The sequence below is a fragment of the Trifolium pratense genome, linkage group LG1, assembly GCF_020283565.1.
Source record: "Trifolium pratense cultivar HEN17-A07 linkage group LG1, ARS_RC_1.1, whole genome shotgun sequence".
NCBI classification, from domain to species: domain Eukaryota; kingdom Viridiplantae; phylum Streptophyta; class Magnoliopsida; order Fabales; family Fabaceae; genus Trifolium; species Trifolium pratense.
Window position 1 is genome coordinate 34,239,134 of NC_060059.1, and position 18,080 is coordinate 34,257,213.

Consider the following 18,080-nt stretch of genomic DNA (forward strand, 5'->3'; position numbering starts at 1 on the left):
ATTCTAACAAAAATACAACAAAGTTTCACTTTATGTTTTTTTTAATATTTTTTGCACATCTCGATAATTATATTGTGAGTGGAGAAAGGTTATGTCGTATTTTTGTCCGATTTTTTTGTGTTCATATAACACTCCTCCGTAAAGAAGTGCAAAGAGATGAACATGGCATGGCGCACACATGACGTGAATGAATAGGAATAAAAGGTTAATTAATTAATGAATGCCTTTGAAGCTCACTCACACATTGATCCTTGAATTAATGAATGTTCCAAATATAGATATAGATGGTTGTACTTGCGTGTCGTGTGTGACTATGGCAAAGGTTCGTAAAGTGTTAGCAAAGCTAAACAAAACAAACTGTTGCGTGGCCTGCATACATAACATAACCAAGTGTGTATCATATTGCCATGCAATTAATGGAATGGATTCGGATCCTATTATTAACTAAAGTAAGCAAGTACGTGATTGGTAACAAATGCTAAAGTTTCACTAGCTTTTTTTTGTAACAAATGGGAAAAAGGGAAAACAAAAACAAAAACAAAATGAAACAAAACATAATGAAGCAAATACCTCAATTAGGGTGATCAAACTCAACGCCCATGACATATCGCATATGCTAAGAGAATAGATGCCATGTTAGAGGCATATACTTTATGGATGACAACAAGGTCATTGCCACTCAAAGCACCACTTTTAGTCGGAAAATCAACTAATTAACGTGTTGCATGTCAAATCAGAGATCGAATTCAGGATCTTGATTAAATTAAAAGAGACTTGTGTCATCTTATCTAAGTGTTTTTGGGTTCTAATGTTCCTTTTAATTTAGTAATTGTTGAATCATTTAGCTTTAAGTAACATGATCGCGATGAGTATCTTTCACTATCCTCCATTCACGTTCTGACTTGAGAACTGAAGTGTTTAAATGATCACACTCGTCCAATATCTATCACTATTCACATTCTCAAGATCAATACTATTTTCTCTAGAGTTCTTGACATGTAAGGGTTTTGATCTAGCTTTTTCTAAAATAAATGGTTCATTTAATGGATAGAGTAAGTAATTTCAGCCGTTAATAAATAAATTAAAACGTAATATTCTAACATTAATTATAATGATTTATTTATACATAATAGTAATGTATTTTAACTTAATATCAACGATCAATTTATTTATCAATGATTTATTTATTTTGATAAAAGAAATTAGTTGCTATAAAGGAATAAAATCCATAAGGTTCCGCAAGAAAAATAAAAAATGTTCCTTTTGGCAATGACATGAAAACAAGTAAAGGGTTAACATATGCAATTAATTTCCTAGATTGTCAAACCTTTAAATTTCATTTTCATGTCATTTTCTTTTATGGTGTGTGAACAATAAACAACGTCGTTCTTATCATGGAGTTTTCTTCTAAACATCGTCGACACTCATTTAAATCACCCCCATCCCTTTTTGGTGCTAAGTTTCTATTTTCTACGTTACTCTTTTGCCATTGATGTATAGTATAGGTTTCACTAATCTTTCTTTGATCTTTCAATTAAACTCTACTTCTAAGTTATAATATAAACCACTAGATTTGGTCTAGTGGTGAAGAATTTTAGTAGTATGCTAGAGATCTTGGATTCGATCCTCAGTTATATTGTAAACAATTTTTTTTTTATTACTAATATTAAAATATAGCGTGCATATATATTTTTTTTTTAAAAAAGAAGATTTTTTATATTCAATTAATTAAGTTAATTTTCATAATTAAATTTAATATGTAATTTTTTTTCTTTCAATTTTTTAGTTATTTTGGAATTTCTTTTGATATATCTTGCAGAAAAATTTTATTTAAAATTATTTCATAATAATTTCTTTTTTCCACAATTAATTTTAAAATAAAATATAAAAATATGCCATATTAGCACATAACAGTTTTTTATTTCAACTATAAAGAAAATCGGTTTTTCTTTCTAAATGTGTTCATACCTTATCCTACCAACTCTATCAAAGTAACCGATTAAATCCCTGCATGCCTTTTCCCCCTTTTTCTTTTACCAACCAAAAATTAAGATAATTAACTCAAGCAATTTACTAAGTTAATACTATATAGCATTGACTTCTTAGTAGGATAGGTTAAAAGAAAAGAGGGTATCAAAGGATATTTAGAAATATCAATTAGGACATGTCTAAAGAACTTTATCGCTTACCATAATCTAGTAATAATATATAACATAAAAAAAAATTAAAAAAATTACACTGCAGGTCATCTATCTTATTTGTTTGTAACACTTTAGTCATTTACCTTTTTTTGTAACACTTTGATCATTTATCTTTATTTTGTAACACAAACAGTCATTTATTAATTTTTGTTTGTAATATTTAGGTCCTTTATTTTTTATAAATAAATAAGATAAGGACCAAAGTGTTATAAAAAAAGGACTAAAGTATTACAAATAAAAAAGATAAAGGACCAAAGTGTTACAAATAAAAGATAAAGAACCAAAATGTTACCAAAAAAATAAAGGACCAAAGTGTTACAAAAGAATAAGATAAATGACATGCAGTGTAATTTTGTCTAAAAAAAATACAACAAATAAAAATTGAAAGACATAAAACCTGACTAGTAAAATCACATAAAAGTATAGTTCTGCCCAAACGGATGATATAGATAGATAAATTAGCACAAATGAAATCAACCTTATCAATCCTAACAAACTATCACTAAACATGAGCACAACCCAACAAATAATTAAATTAAAGAAAATTTAACTTATTAAATATTAATTGTATTTAATAAATATATTAACATATATGCTTTTTTTTAACTATTTAATTAAATATAATTTGATTAAATAAATGAGGGATGACAATTATTAAATTAAATACTATGATTTAATTCAATTAATAATTTGTATTTTGTATTTAATTAAAATAGTTTAATTAAATATAATTATATAAAACTTTTTTTTGGGGTGAATTAAAATCATAATGTCATCAAGGAAATAGAAGACGTGCCAATAATAACACACCTTGTAAGTTCTAATCATTTTCAAGTACAATGAGGGGAGGCCAAACCTAACCCTCAACAAAAAATAAATAAATAAAGAAAAACAAAAAGAAATCCTATGGGAATCATAAATTAGGTAATCTAAAACGATTCCCAAAAAATTGTCTCGGATAAAGCTGGTGAATAAACCAACCACCAACACAGAAACATCCACGTACCATCAACTCTCTACAAAAAAACGAGTAAGCAATATCTGACTCTTTTGAGTAAATCAGTTTGAAATCCATCTCATAGACTAAAACGAATAATAACGGTGAACCTTCAATCTTGAGACAAATCTAGATTTTGAATCCTTTACATCCCAGTATGCAAATAAATCGACTGGACTGGTTCACATACTTTCAACCCAACACAACAAGCAATCGAGACTATTTAGAATCAACAGTCCAAAGTCAAACAGAAAGAATGACAATGGATGTCACAATCAATCCAAATCAATCCCAAGGACTAATTCAGATATTAAGATGAGGCAACGTGTTGAAGGTGAATCCAATACAATATGACGAACTGTCGGGTTAAAGGGAAATACCACCAACAATCACCACAAACCACCAGCAAAGAACCGACGTGTTTGGTGGTCGAACCACCCACAAACACGTTTGAAACTCCAATCTACAATCTAAACCGACTAAGCCAAAGGTAAGTGTCGCCTCTGAAAGCCCATATGACAGTGCCTAAGTTAGAAACCGGTGACAGAGCGAGTAGAGGATAATCACCCAGAAGCAAATCTAACAGCACACACCAGCACAACAATCGTAAGGAGGACGGGTGTCTAAGTGGTGCGGGTGGCCTATCTCGTTCATCGCACCACCCACCACAACTTCTACATATTGTGAAGAAAAAAGAAGAAGAAAACTGAGGCGGCTAGAGGGTTCTTCTAGTGCGAAAGAGATGTTCTAGGTGTTGGATATTTTGGCTATTTCAATTATATTTATTTTCTAGGGTTCTTTTATAATTTATTTTCTATTATATTTATTTAATATTTTGATCTAAGTTGACTTGGTCTTTTCACATGGGATTCCCTAAATGGTTACATATTTTGCTTTATTTTGTATTTATCTCTTCATGCAGCTAAGTGGCAAACTGTGTTTTAACCTCTTAATATAAAGTAGGTGGATCAGTGTTATTTAATTGTAGGAATATTTAATGTTTGTCTTCTTCCATTTAAGCCAACTAAGACTCACATGATATAGATTAAGTTACACCATAAAGGTTACTTTTGTGGTACACAACAAACAAACCTTAGTCATATGTCAAAGTTTAGTCATTTTTATTTGCAAAAGTAATGCCTATTTTATTGTGTTTTGTTTATTTTGAGTAGACAAATTAAACCTTAGTCATATTATATATGTATACTTTGTACTACTGGAGTCCATCTCTATTTCAACTCTATTAGTATTAAAGGTTTAACTATATTCAATGGAGTGGGTTTTTAGATAACTGAATACTTTGACACACATCTTATTTGGATATGTACCGGTATATTGTTGATGTGAATAATTCTAATAGGTCCATAAATAATTTTTTAATATAAAAAAATTAATAAGCACTATTTGTAAACTTATCACAATTGTCCACATAAGCAAATGTACTGGTACACATTAAATAAAATGTGTACCAAAGAATTCACCTTTTAGATATACATATTAAAGAGAGATCTTTTATTAAAACAATCAATTGTTGTGTATTGTACTGCTGATGTTAAATATTTTCTACTATATAATGAAATATTTTGATCTAAGTTGACTTGGTCTTTTCACATGGGATTCACTTAGCGGGGGGAGGATTCACTATTTTATTGTAGCACTAATATCAAATGGTTACATATTTTGCTTTAATTTAGAAAATTAAGTATAGAATTAAACGGTTAGAAAAATCCTAATTAATAGGATTGATTTTTTACGTGCTTTTTTTTTTGTACATATATATTTTACTTGCTTTTTACTTGGTGAATAATATATACCGTCATGAGTTTTTTAACTACTTGAGGAAGAAATTGAACGTATACATTGCAAGCACAAGTGCAACATTCACTTGGATGATTGTTTCATAATTTCATCTAGACTTAACAAAATAAAACATATTTTCTATATAATGTATGAGTTACCTACCTTGATGATATTCTCGTATTTTGATAGTCTCGGTATGTTTATCATCGAGAATAACCGGTTGTATTCTGGGGGAGTTGCGCAATATTCACTAGTGCAGAAAGGGGATTCCACTACCGGCCAAATAGGGATTCCACTACTGGCTGCGACCGGTAGTAAACACACTCGTCGTTGTAAGTCAATACTTTCCACGACGGGTCTTTTTATACCCGTCGTGGTATGTCAGGTTTCTACTGTATTATTAATTAAATTTATGAGGATTCCACGACGGTTTTTACAAATACCGGTAGTGGTATGCATGAGATTCCACTACGGGTATTTTCAATATCCGTAGTGGTATGTATGGTTTTCATTTTTTTTTTTTTTAGAGTCTGGGATTCCACTACCGGTATTTGTAAATACCGGTAGTGGTATGTATAGTTTTCATTTTTTTTTTTTTAGAGTCTGGGATTCCACTACCGGTATTTACAAATACCGGTAGTGGTATGTATGGTTTTCATTTTTTTTTTTTAGAGTCTGGGATTCCACTACCGGTATTTACAAATACCGGTAGTGGTATGTATGGTTTTCATTTTTTTTTTTTTAGAATCTGGGATTCCACTACCGGTATTTGTAAATACCGGTAGTGGTATGTATGCCAATTCCATCACAAAAATACCAATTCTAATACAAATTCCTTCATATAAAACCATCCTAAAATAGTCCAAAATAAACAGTCCAAAACAGTGAGATGCACATCCGAGCCAAAATACCAATTCCATCACCTGATCTGCTTCCAAGACTCAAACTAAAGCTAATAACCAATTCATCACCCTGCAGAATCTCAAATTTGACAGAAACAAAGTTCAAATAAACAAGTGTAAACTAAAATTGCTGCAATGTATTGAATAGACCAATTTGCAAAAACAAAGTTCAAATAATTAACTATTCTATAACTCACCAGATAAATCTTAACCCTCCAATAACTCCAAAAAATATGTTGACCAACGTAATCGCAATTCATACATCTCCTCAGCTGTTAACTCTTTTGGGTCATTAAATACCTACAATAAGTAAATAATAATATAAAACTATTCTTGACTCGGTTATAAAAAATTATTGATGTATAAAAAATAAAAATTATTACCTCCATCCAAGAATCAGTTATCTTAGCAGTGACAATGTCCAACATATTTTTCATTACATAGTATCCACAGTCATTTGAATTATATTGTTTCCTCGCCTACAAATTATATATAGTAACATTTGATCAAAAAATACCACACTTACTTATCAAAAAAGTAAATATATATAAAGTTAGAATACCACACTTACTTGTGGATAAAGCCATACGGTATTGTTCTTTCTATTGCCATTCGCCATTTGATCAACCGTAAAAACACTAATTCATAAGAAAATTTGTAATAATTTATGTTTATAGTACGTTTTGGTTCTTTATTTGCACAATTTATACACGGACATAGAAAAAGTGGAGGAAATTCAGGAGGAGGACGTTCTAGTTCAGCATTACTTTCCGCAAACTGTAGAAATTCCATCACTCCATGTCTGTACTCAGTACTTAATCGATTAGCTCTCATCCAACTACGGTCCATACCTACGTTTCGAAATTTATGCATTCTAAGTTAAAGGAATGACTAGGTTGTTACTATTGCGAAACATTCTCTCGCCCTATTTTAATAAAAATTCATAGCCTATAACAGAATGACTAGATTATGCATTCTATTTTAATAAAAATTCATAGCCTATAGCTTCTATGTTTTGAAATAGAATCGTGAAGGAAAATTGATGCGATAAAAGCAGCGGAATTTTAAAATTTTCCTTTTGTGATCCTTACGAATGGTCATGAATTGTGTTTAGAGTTTTACCTTTTGGTTCGAAAACTCCCTTTAAATCACGAACGGCTATCGAACACTTCGAATCACGAACAAGGTCACGAACAAGAACCTCGAACCGTCACGAACAAGGTCACCACCAAGTCACCAACGAATTTGATCACAAGCGTTAAAGGTATAACGCCTCTAGCTAGTCCACACGAACAACAACCTTCAATGGAGTGCTAGCTCCAATGGTTTGAAGGGTTAGGAGAAAGGAGGCACAAAATAAGGATTAGGGTTTTTCACAAAAACTCTAGAAAGGTGATTAGGGTTTCTCAAGAGAGGAGAGAACAAAGGCTCATAAGAATGAGTAACAAAAGTGTGTAACTATTTCTCCTTACCACAAGGGTTCTATTTATAGAACCACTTGCCATGGCAAAATTACACTAAAGCCCTTTTAACTAAATGGGCTATAGTGGGCGCCATTCTCATGTAAATATGTCTAGTACATATTTGCACCCCCTTCTTGCTACATCATACCATATGATGTAATGCTCATTTTAATTACCATAATACCCTTATCATATTTCCTTATTTCTCCAAGGTGCACCGTACCTTACGGTGTTCCAATCTCACTAGATTGTTCTTATGTGTGTGACCCTGTAGGTTTCCGTAACATTGACAATTATAATAAATCACTATTTATTACAATAAACAGTGAGCGGTATCTAGCAACACATCACTGCTACTCAAGTTACGAGAAATTAACATGTGATCTAAACATAACCTCTTGTGATAATATCAGTGTGTATAATTACCCCTTTGCCCTTTATGTCTATATTGAACACAAAACATACTTGGTGTCATCTTTGTCCAGTTCAATATTGGGCCCATGACATTTATCCTGTTATGCAGGATTGGCAAATTCCATCTAGGTCACTACTGTCCCTCAGCATGCTTTGTGAAGTACCCATCAACTGCCTTTATGGTTATCCTGTTACGGATAACGTTAGATCAGCAACAAAGTACTTGACTCCACATCTAGGGTACAAAGTGGTTTCAGGTCTAAGGGCGGTTTACACCATTATCACCATGAGAGTAACTTATGACACTTTGCATAACTTTGCATGTAGTACTCTCATAGCGGGTCAATCCAGTATAAATATTACTCCTAATATTTATACCTACGTCAAGACTTGATAACTCCTTATCCCATGATCCATGAGATGTGATCATCAGTCTATCTTCATAATAGTCTTTATGCTTTAAGGTTATCCCCTTTACCTTAAAGCTCGACTACGGATACTTTAAGAATAGTGTCCTTATGTTTAATATTATCTCATGATTAAGTCACACTTAATTATTAAACGGACTTTCTATTCTAGGGACTTCATTATTTTGCAACCTTACAAATATAATAAAGAAATGCCATATTTATATTCAAACTCCTAAAGCAAATACTATGAAAATAGATTGGCTCTTAGGGCTTACTCCAACAATCTCCCACTAGCACTAAAGCCAATCTAGGTTTCTCTTAATACCTATAGACTTAGTATGCCCATCACGCTTCAACTGCGCAAGAGGCTTTGTTAGTGGATAAGGAACTATTTCCTATGTTGGTATCTTACGTATCTTCCAACGTTCTATTTCGATCTCTATCGAAATATATAAGTGTCTAAGTATATTCATGAATCGTCGGTGAGATCTATTTTCAAGTGTTCTTGCAAGATTAAACTATTACCATCACTAATGTGATTAATGTGACTTGTAACACCGGAAACATATCTTTAGCTCAATCATGAGCCAAATGATCCAATCTTAAATACTCAACTTATTTAACTGAAACAAACATATTACGAAGCTTATCTTATAGCTTTCAATGCTTGTATTCAGCCATGATATACAATACATTGGTATGGAAACTTCCTTCATTATAACTTCCTTATAATGATCCTTCCCATACCTATCTATTTCAAGAAATAGGCCTTAGTTCCTTTAAGGTCCTTAGGGATATTCTTGAAGGTAAGTTAGTGTCAAACACTAATTTCAATTTTGGTACATAGGTTATTCCTAACTCTTTAGGAATTCTTGCCTAAGTGTTTCATCAAGAGTTATTTTCTTAGTCATGTCTCACATGTATAAGAAAAATGTCTTGATGATTAATATGATATCAGATATTATCACTCCCACTAAAACTTTGTATGCACAAGATTTATATTTGTCCTTCATTTGTTTTCCACAAAACTTTCAAAAGGAACAAATATTCAAATTTATTCGATCTAATCAAAGTTAGATAGGTTTGTCCTTGTTAATTTGTTTTCATAAAACTTCATAAAAGGAACAAACAATAATTTAATTTTCTGAGAACTCTATCTAATCAAAATTAGATAGCTACAAGTTATATACCTTTCTAGCATCATTTGGATCAACAAAACCCTTACGTATATGTCCAACGCATATATATGAGGTCATTCCAATTAAGGAATGCAACTTTGTTATCCATCTACCAAAACATGTAGTACAACATTTAGCAGAAGCAATCAAATATTATAAGGTATTCTTAATACCATCCATATCAGTGTTCAAAAAGAATACTCACTTTCATCGTATGAGTCTTACTCATCTTGAAGACATAACCATTATCTACATAAGGTTAGTGTATATGGATTCTGTATGAGATTTCATGGCATTTAGCCACTTCTCATAATCTAGATCGTCTTACGACCTTTTAGAAAGTCAAAGACTCATCTTCCATGAGAATCATATCACATTGCTGAGTCATGATAAAACCATACCTTGTAGCCATATGTGATATGTTAGACTTATCTTGGATTTGTGCAACTTTAAAACAATGGTTCTTCAACAACCTTGAGGAACCGGTTTGCATTCCCTTTTAAATAAATATGTTTTGTGGTACTTGAATTTATTCAAGTTCTATATCACTCCCACTGTCTCTTTTAGAGACACACTCCCACTAGAGGAATGTTTCAAACCTAGCAACAAAACAACCTTTTGTTCTTAAGAGTGATATAGGACCAATATCCCTTTCTTTAGGATATTTCCACTTATTCATTCATTCATTTGGAATTAGATTTATCTAATAAATTTTAATCCAAAATTCTCATAAAGACAAACTTGGTACTCTTACCTCCATATCGCATATGGTGTCTTTATGATCATTTTAAAAGGGAACTAATTGTGGGTGAAGATTAATTATAAGTAAAGAGATTTATAGAAAGAGTCAATATATAATTAAACTATCCTTAAATCATGTCAAACATGATGTGATAAAATAGTTATTATAGTCTTTTAATTAAGTATTTACTGATATGACTCATTCATATAACTTAAATACTTTTGTCGAGTTCTATTTTCTTCATTGTTGAATTTCTTTGACAAATTCAAAGATTTCTAATTGGTGTCATACACCTACCAACATCTAATGATTTTAATTATCAATGTTAATGAAGTAAAATAAACTCAATATACAAAATATGTTTAGTGGTCGACATACATCTCATGTATATTGTTCAAATAGGTCATGCGTTATTTTATTGTACTAAACAACAATGCTCTTGATATATTTAAGGTCCAAATCATATTTGGCTCTTATCACGATTGTTATAGATAACCCTATCAAGACCATGGAACCCTAGTCCATTACTTGACTTGGAGTAATAGTATAGAAAACTTTGCTTAAATGATAGGACCATTACTTGTCTTATCATTTAAGGCTACAATTCATATATTGTCAATACAAGATATACAATTGCTACTTCTATTACTAGATGGAATTCAATAACAATTATTGTGTTCCATTTCAAACTCGATTTTAAGTCATTGCATAAGCTCTCATTATCAATGAAACAATTTTCATTCTAGATATGGGTTGACTTAAAATTATAGCCAATGTTCTAATTCTTTAAGCATCTCTATTTTCGAAAAATTGAGATTCAACATCTTGTATCATATACTTTTGATGTAGAAATAGAAATTTTGACTTTCTATAACAATATGTGCATTATTGAAGTCTCACTTCATACTTTTGGTTTGACTCTTCCAAGAACTATTTACGTCATTTTTATTTAATGGTCCAACCATAGCCGTTCTACTTTGACAACCATTTTGTACTATTCAAATAAGAGGAATATAAATCTTATTTATATTATATCTCAAATCTTTGATAGTGCAAATTAATTCTCATTCAACTCAACAAATTCCGGTAGATATTCAAAACAATTTTGTCTATATCTATTCCATTATAATTTGTTAGATTGATCCTATGACCAACTTTTGATCCATTGAGAAATTTATCATACTCTAAAGTTCTTTCAAAAGGATCTTACTTGAGATTAAATGATCACATCATTTATTATATATTCTATATCTAGACGTCAATTTGATGCTTCTAACAAGTATCCCTTTTCAATCTAGTTATGGTAGGTTGTTCACAGTTTATAGTTCAAGACTTATAGTTTTCTCGCATTTGAGAACAATTCTCAATTTGTACCAATACAGAAACTCCTTTCTGAAAATCTTGTCCTTCATAAGGACAACTTAATATGTATTGTATTTCGAAATTCTAATTACAAAGATATGTAAGATATTATGACTAAATCATATTTAATTTGGTCTTTAATTAAATACGCTCTCTCACTATTTTACTCAAAACAAATGACCCTCGACATTTGATTCGGAAAATCCCGTTGGAAGATTTTCTAGTGAGAATGAGATCCATATTTCACTTCGTTTTAAGTCAGCGTTGGGCTGATTACACAAAACTTAGTTATTTAGGTAGGAAACTCCTTTCCAATTGTATCTCATACAACTCTCATATCCTTTCTATTGGGTGAATAACACTTATTCTAATCCATCACATGGAATGACCCAATACTTGCTTCTAAAGTCATATAATCTTATTATATTTTCTTTAGTTAAGTTAGACCCATTAAATAGCGATCGGATAAATAAATTACCTCACCGCAACTTATCAATATTGACAATGCACTTCGCGTTGGCAAAACCTACATTGATCGATATTGATCTTGAAGGGCGCTATTCGTTGGAAAGCAATAAAACTTAATATTATTTCCTTTGAGGGCTTTTATAATTAATTTGATCTCACCTTACCACGGCTTACATACAATGACGTCACTCCATTCATAACATGCATCAACATACATAATATAATAAAATGAAACAGTTATGGCCCATAGCGCATTTGTTCTCCCAAGCCAATGAGAGAACCTAATCTAACCTAAAACGATCTATACTTCTCCAAGCATGATCTCCAAGGTTGACCTCCATTGTTCTTCTTCTTCATAATATTACATAATAATATAAAAGAATACTCGTTTTACATACGAGGGAGTGGATGAGAAGAGAATATAGAGAATAGAGATAAGGCACGACACGCAGGCCGTATTTAAAAACCAAATGCAATAAAATAAATAAACTAAGGCCATAACCGATCATCAAATATAATAATAACAAACAAACTTTATTATTATTAAAGTCTCATAATTAATTAAATCCGGCGATTGATCAAATCAGGTAAGTTTGATTCAAATATTTAATTCACAATTAAATATTTCGAATCAAAATTTGCTAAAATAAATAACATTATTTTAAAGTAGAATTAAATCTTTTGACAATTCTCCAAATATGGAAAATTATTTAATCAAAACCTTTTTGAATAAAATATTTCCAAAATTGGTAATATTATCTTTTAAAACAATTTTAAAAGATATTTCTAGAGATTTGAAACGATTTCATAATTAAATATATTTGTCAAATATGGAAAATTATTTAATCAAAACCCTTTTGAATAAAATATTTCCAAAATTGATGATATTATCTTTTAAAACAATTTTAAAAGATATTTCTAGAATTTTGAAACGATTTCAAAATTAAATATATTTATCATCTACTTTTCGCATCAACACTTGATACGTTTTGCAAATCCTAATTTTAATGACACAACATTTGTGCAACCCTTTCATGCCGTCAAAATTCCTTATGACCAAATTCAATCCAATTGATCAACATGTCATTGTTTCACCATACAAATGTCGGATTCCGAAACAAATGAACACGGCTCGCTTTAATTGAATAACTTTCATAATAATTTTAACGAAATTACTAACGGTATATCACATACACCATTTTGCATTACGGTTACTTATATCATATATAAGTTTATGGCCGTTCTTGATTGTGTAACCTTAGGACAATTAACATATCGCATGCTTCACCATACAAGTGTCGGATTCCGAAGCCGTTTCAGTGTTAATTACCCAATTCATACACAAAACTTACATCACATGTAAGTATTGACCGTTCTTGTTCGTGTAACCTTAGGACAATCAACATATCGCATGCTCCACCATACAAGTGTCGGATTCCGGAGCCGTTTCAATGTTAATCATCCAATTTATACACAAACAACCGTCAAATTTTAATTACTCGATTTTAATCTTTTATTAACTGTTTTAATCATATTAAAACTGAATTCATGAATTTAAACAAACATCAATTCATGGTTTCGTAAGTGGCTCTGATACCACTAAAGGAAAATTGATGCGATAAAAGCAGCGGAATTTTAAAATTTTCCTTTTGTGATCCTTACGAATGGTCATGAATTGTGTTTAGAGTTTTACCTTTTGGTTCGAAAACTCCCTTTAAATCACGAACGGCTATCGAACACTTCGAATCACGAACAAGGTCACGAACAAGAACCTCGAACCGTCACGAACAAGGTCACCACCAAGTCACCAACGAATTTGATCACAAGCGTTAAAGGTATAACGCCTCTAGCCAGTCCACACGAACAACAACCTTCAATGGAGTGCTAGCTCCAATGGTTTGAAGGGTTAGGAGAAAGGAGGCACAAAATAAGGATTAGGGTTTTTCACAAAAACTCTAGAAAGGTGATTAGGGTTTCTCAAGAGAGGAGAGAACAAAGGCTCATAAGAATGAGTAACAAAAGTGTGTAACTATTTCTCCTTACCACAAGGGTTCTATTTATAGAACCACTTGCCATGGCAAAATTACACTAAAGCCCTTTTAACTAAATGGGCTATAGTGGGCGCCATTCTCATGTAAATATGTCTAGTACATATTTGCACCCCCTTCTTGCTACATCATACCATATGATGTAATGCTCATTTTAATTACCATAATACCCTTATCATATTTCCTTATTTCTCCAAGGTGCACCGTACCTTACGGTGTTCCAATCTCACTAGATTGTTCTTATGTGTGTGACCCTGTAGGTTTCCGTAACATTGACAATTATAATAAATCACTATTTATTACAATAAACAGTGAGCGGTATCTAGCAACACATCACTGCTACTCAAGTTACGAGAAATTAACATGTGATCTAAACATAACCTCTTGTGATAATATCAGTGTGTATAATTACCCCTTTGCCCTTTATGTCTATATTGAACACAAAACATACTTGGTGTCATCTTTGTCCAGTTCAATATTGGGCCCATGACATTTATCCTGTTATGCAGGATTGGCAAATTCCATCTAGGTCACTACTGTCCCTCAGCATGCTTTGTGAAGTACCCATCAACTGCCTTTATGGTTATCCTGTTACGGATAACGTTAGATCAGCAACAAAGTACTTGACTCCACATCTAGGGTACAAAGTGGTTTCAGGTCTAAGGGCGGTTTACACCATTATCACCATGAGAGTAACTTATGACACTTTGCATAACTTTGCATGTAGTACTCTCATAGCGGGTCAATCCAGTATAAATATTACTCCTAATATTTATACCTACGTCAAGACTTGATAACTCCTTATCCCATGATCCATGAGATGTGATCATCAGTCTATCTTCATAATAGTCTTTATGCTTTAAGGTTATCCCCTTTACCTTAAAGCTCGACTACGGATACTTTAAGAATAGTGTCCTTATGTTTAATATTATCTCATGATTAAGTCACACTTAATTATTAAACGGACTTTCTATTCTAGGGACTTCATTATTTTGCAACCTTACAAATATAATAAAGAAATGCCATATTTATATTCAAACTCCTAAAGCAAATACTATGAAAATAGATTGGCTCTTAGGGCTTACTCCAACAAATCGGTACCTGTAGATGAGACCGTGATTGAACCTTCTAACTTCAAACAAAGATGACAACACCAAAAAAGAGCAACACCAGCCCCTGCACAGCACAAGCAACACGCAGGAGCAGCAATCACCGCCTAACGCAGGAGCAGCAATCACCGCCTAACGCAGCAACCCCTGCACAGCACAAGCATTGATAATTTTATAAATATGTTTATACAACTTAGTTAATATCAAAACAAGTTGTATGTTTATACAATTGGCCATAAATATTGACCCCTGCCCATGGCCAAGTTGTATGTTTTCTTGAAGCCGAAGCTGAAGGGTATTTGCAAGAAAAAAGATCCCATCTTATAAGGCTATGTGGTGAAGCTGAAGGGTATTTGGAGAGACACTACTCAGCTATCTTAGGCTCATACCAAAACCCTCTTGACCATCTCCATATTTTCCCTTACTATTCTAACTACATCAAACTTGGTCACCTTGAGTAAGTATATTATATGGCAGAGATATTAAGCACTATTCTAACTCCATATTTTCACTCCTTAGCCAACCTTGAATATATTAAGCACTATAACTTGAGTGACTTCTATATACCTTGAATATATTAAGCACAAGGTTAACATGAGTGACTTCTATATACTTGCTTATACCTAACACCCTCATGTGCAGCAACATAACGAATTTTGAATCACACTTTGACATTAAAACATGGCTTGGTTATTTGAATTTTCTTGCCTATTTGGAGTTTAGCTTCAACAATAAAATCTGATATAATAGCAGCAAAATAGCAGCAAAACATGGCTTGGTTTAAAACATTACATATCATCTATGAAGTAAAAAATAATCAAAATAGCAGCAAAATAAATATCATAAACAGAAATGACCATATATCTTTTTACTTTTCATTAAATCTCATGCTAAAGTGACCTACACAGACCTACACAGACTTCCAAATCTCATGCAAATTTGTATTTTTATATTGACATTCTCATCATCAAGCCATCAAGCAGAAGAAGAATGAAAACCCACACAAAAAAACACAGACCCACACAGAAATGAACATCACAGACCCACGAAAACGACGTGAATGAAAACGAATGAAAACCCAAGCGAATGAAAACGAATGAACAAGAATGAAAATGAATGAAAACGAAAACGAATGAAATTTGGAGGAAGTTTGATTTATTCATACCTTTACCGAATAAAAACGAAGAAATTTGGAGGCGATTCAAGCATTCTAGGGTTTGGAGAATGAAACCGAATGAAATTGGAGAGATTGGAGAATGGAGAATGGAGAATGGAGAGATTGGAGAATGATTGGGAAATTGGAGTGTTTGATTTGAAGAACTTGGGACGATTTGGAAGAACTTGGGACGATTGAGAATGGAGAGTTTGCAGTGGGAGGGAGATTGAACGCGTATGAAAATTGGGAATGAAAATGACAATATGAAAAATATAATAACACTATTAGGATTCCACTACCGGTGAATCCTAGATCGGTAGTGAAAAGTGGGAATATGAAAAAAATAATAACACTATTAGGATTCCACTACCGGTGAATCCTAGATCGGTAGTGGAAGATAATTAAAACAAATTTGTACGTAATTACGACATTGCCACCGTGTCTACTTTCCACTACGGATTTAGCAAAGCCGGTAGTGAAATCCCTTGTCTCTGAACTTTCCACTACCGTTTTAAAAATATCAGTAGTGGAATCCTTTGGTCAAATGTATTTCACTACTGGTATTCACATACCGGTAGTGGTATCTCCAAACCAAAAGTCATTTTTCTACTAGTGATTTACGGATAATTCTTTAGTTCAGTACGCCTTCGATTATTTGTTTTCTGGTCATCTGCGCCAACACTAGGTTCTATAAACCTATTTTGGAAAAAACATTAAATGAGATTTTAGGATTTTAGTGGCTAACACTATATAAATAGAACTGGAACACTTTTTCTAAGTAAGATTAATTTGAATAGTCGTATTCCTATCATATCGACTGACTAGCAACACATCGTGGTGGTTAAACCCTTAGGGTGTGAGACTACCCATCCAGGCAGATCTATTAATATTTGAATATTGTTGCATTATGCTATGAGAATTGGACCGAATAACTAAACGTAAGCCCAAACCCAAACCAACGCCTAAAAAGACCATTTCAGCACTACACCTCAGTCCTTAAGCCTTTTGTTTGGGGGACTGTGGAAAGGGGCAACCAAATAAGGATCCAATCTGCCCAGTCTCACTAAGGTATTGACACTAGTCCATAATGCACGATCGCCCAATAGGCCCAATTCGCCCTCGGTACGTCCCAACTCGCCCACAATCTAAAACCTAATACCACGTGATAAATATGGATTCGGCGAAAAATGGCAGCAACACGCACGAACCCCACTACCACATGACCGGAGAACGTGGGAAATGAGGGCTCCAAAAGGCAAAATCAACCACCTCCAAAGACCTATATATACCACATCTCTTCACCAGTAAATGACAGGTTCCAAACTCACGATAAAATCACCATACCTAGTAATAGAAGAATCACCTATTATTGAATAGACCCTCCATACTTTGTAGTAGGAACAAGAATAATATTTGTTTTATTCTATTTTTGTGTAAAATATTTTATACTAACACTCATAGAAATCAAATATTTCTTCACATCATAACAATAAATATGATTTGGCGGAGTATATAGCCTAGTCTAATAATATGAATTGGCGGAGTATATAGCCTAGTCTTTATTAATACTACCTCCGGTCTTTTGTATAAGAAATAATTGACGTTTTAGGTTCATTAAATAATTGATGCATCTAATTTATATTATAGACAAAATACATGAGTTATTTAATGAATTTATAAAATAAGTTTTTTCTTATAAAAATGACTTGAGGGATCGGGTATTTTTCACCAATGTTTGGTAAAAAAGCAATGTATTTATTTATATTTATTTTTTTGGTCAATATTTTTTTTATTACTAGCAAAAACAAATATATTGTTTTTTATTCAGGT

General features: G+C 32.3%; 1 long non-coding RNA gene across 1 annotated transcript; it reads right to left on the bottom strand.

Moving 5' to 3' along the window:
• Positions 1 to 5,829: 5,829 nt before the first annotated feature.
• Positions 5,830 to 15,229, bottom strand: LOC123883793. The gene is made up of 5 exons (XR_006800459.1): positions 15,087 to 15,229; positions 6,472 to 6,538; positions 6,284 to 6,379; positions 6,098 to 6,200; positions 5,830 to 5,970 (listed from the first exon to the last, which is right to left on the bottom strand). It is a non-coding gene; the product is annotated as an uncharacterized LOC123883793 (long non-coding RNA).
• Positions 15,230 to 18,080: the final 2,851 nt, after the last annotated feature.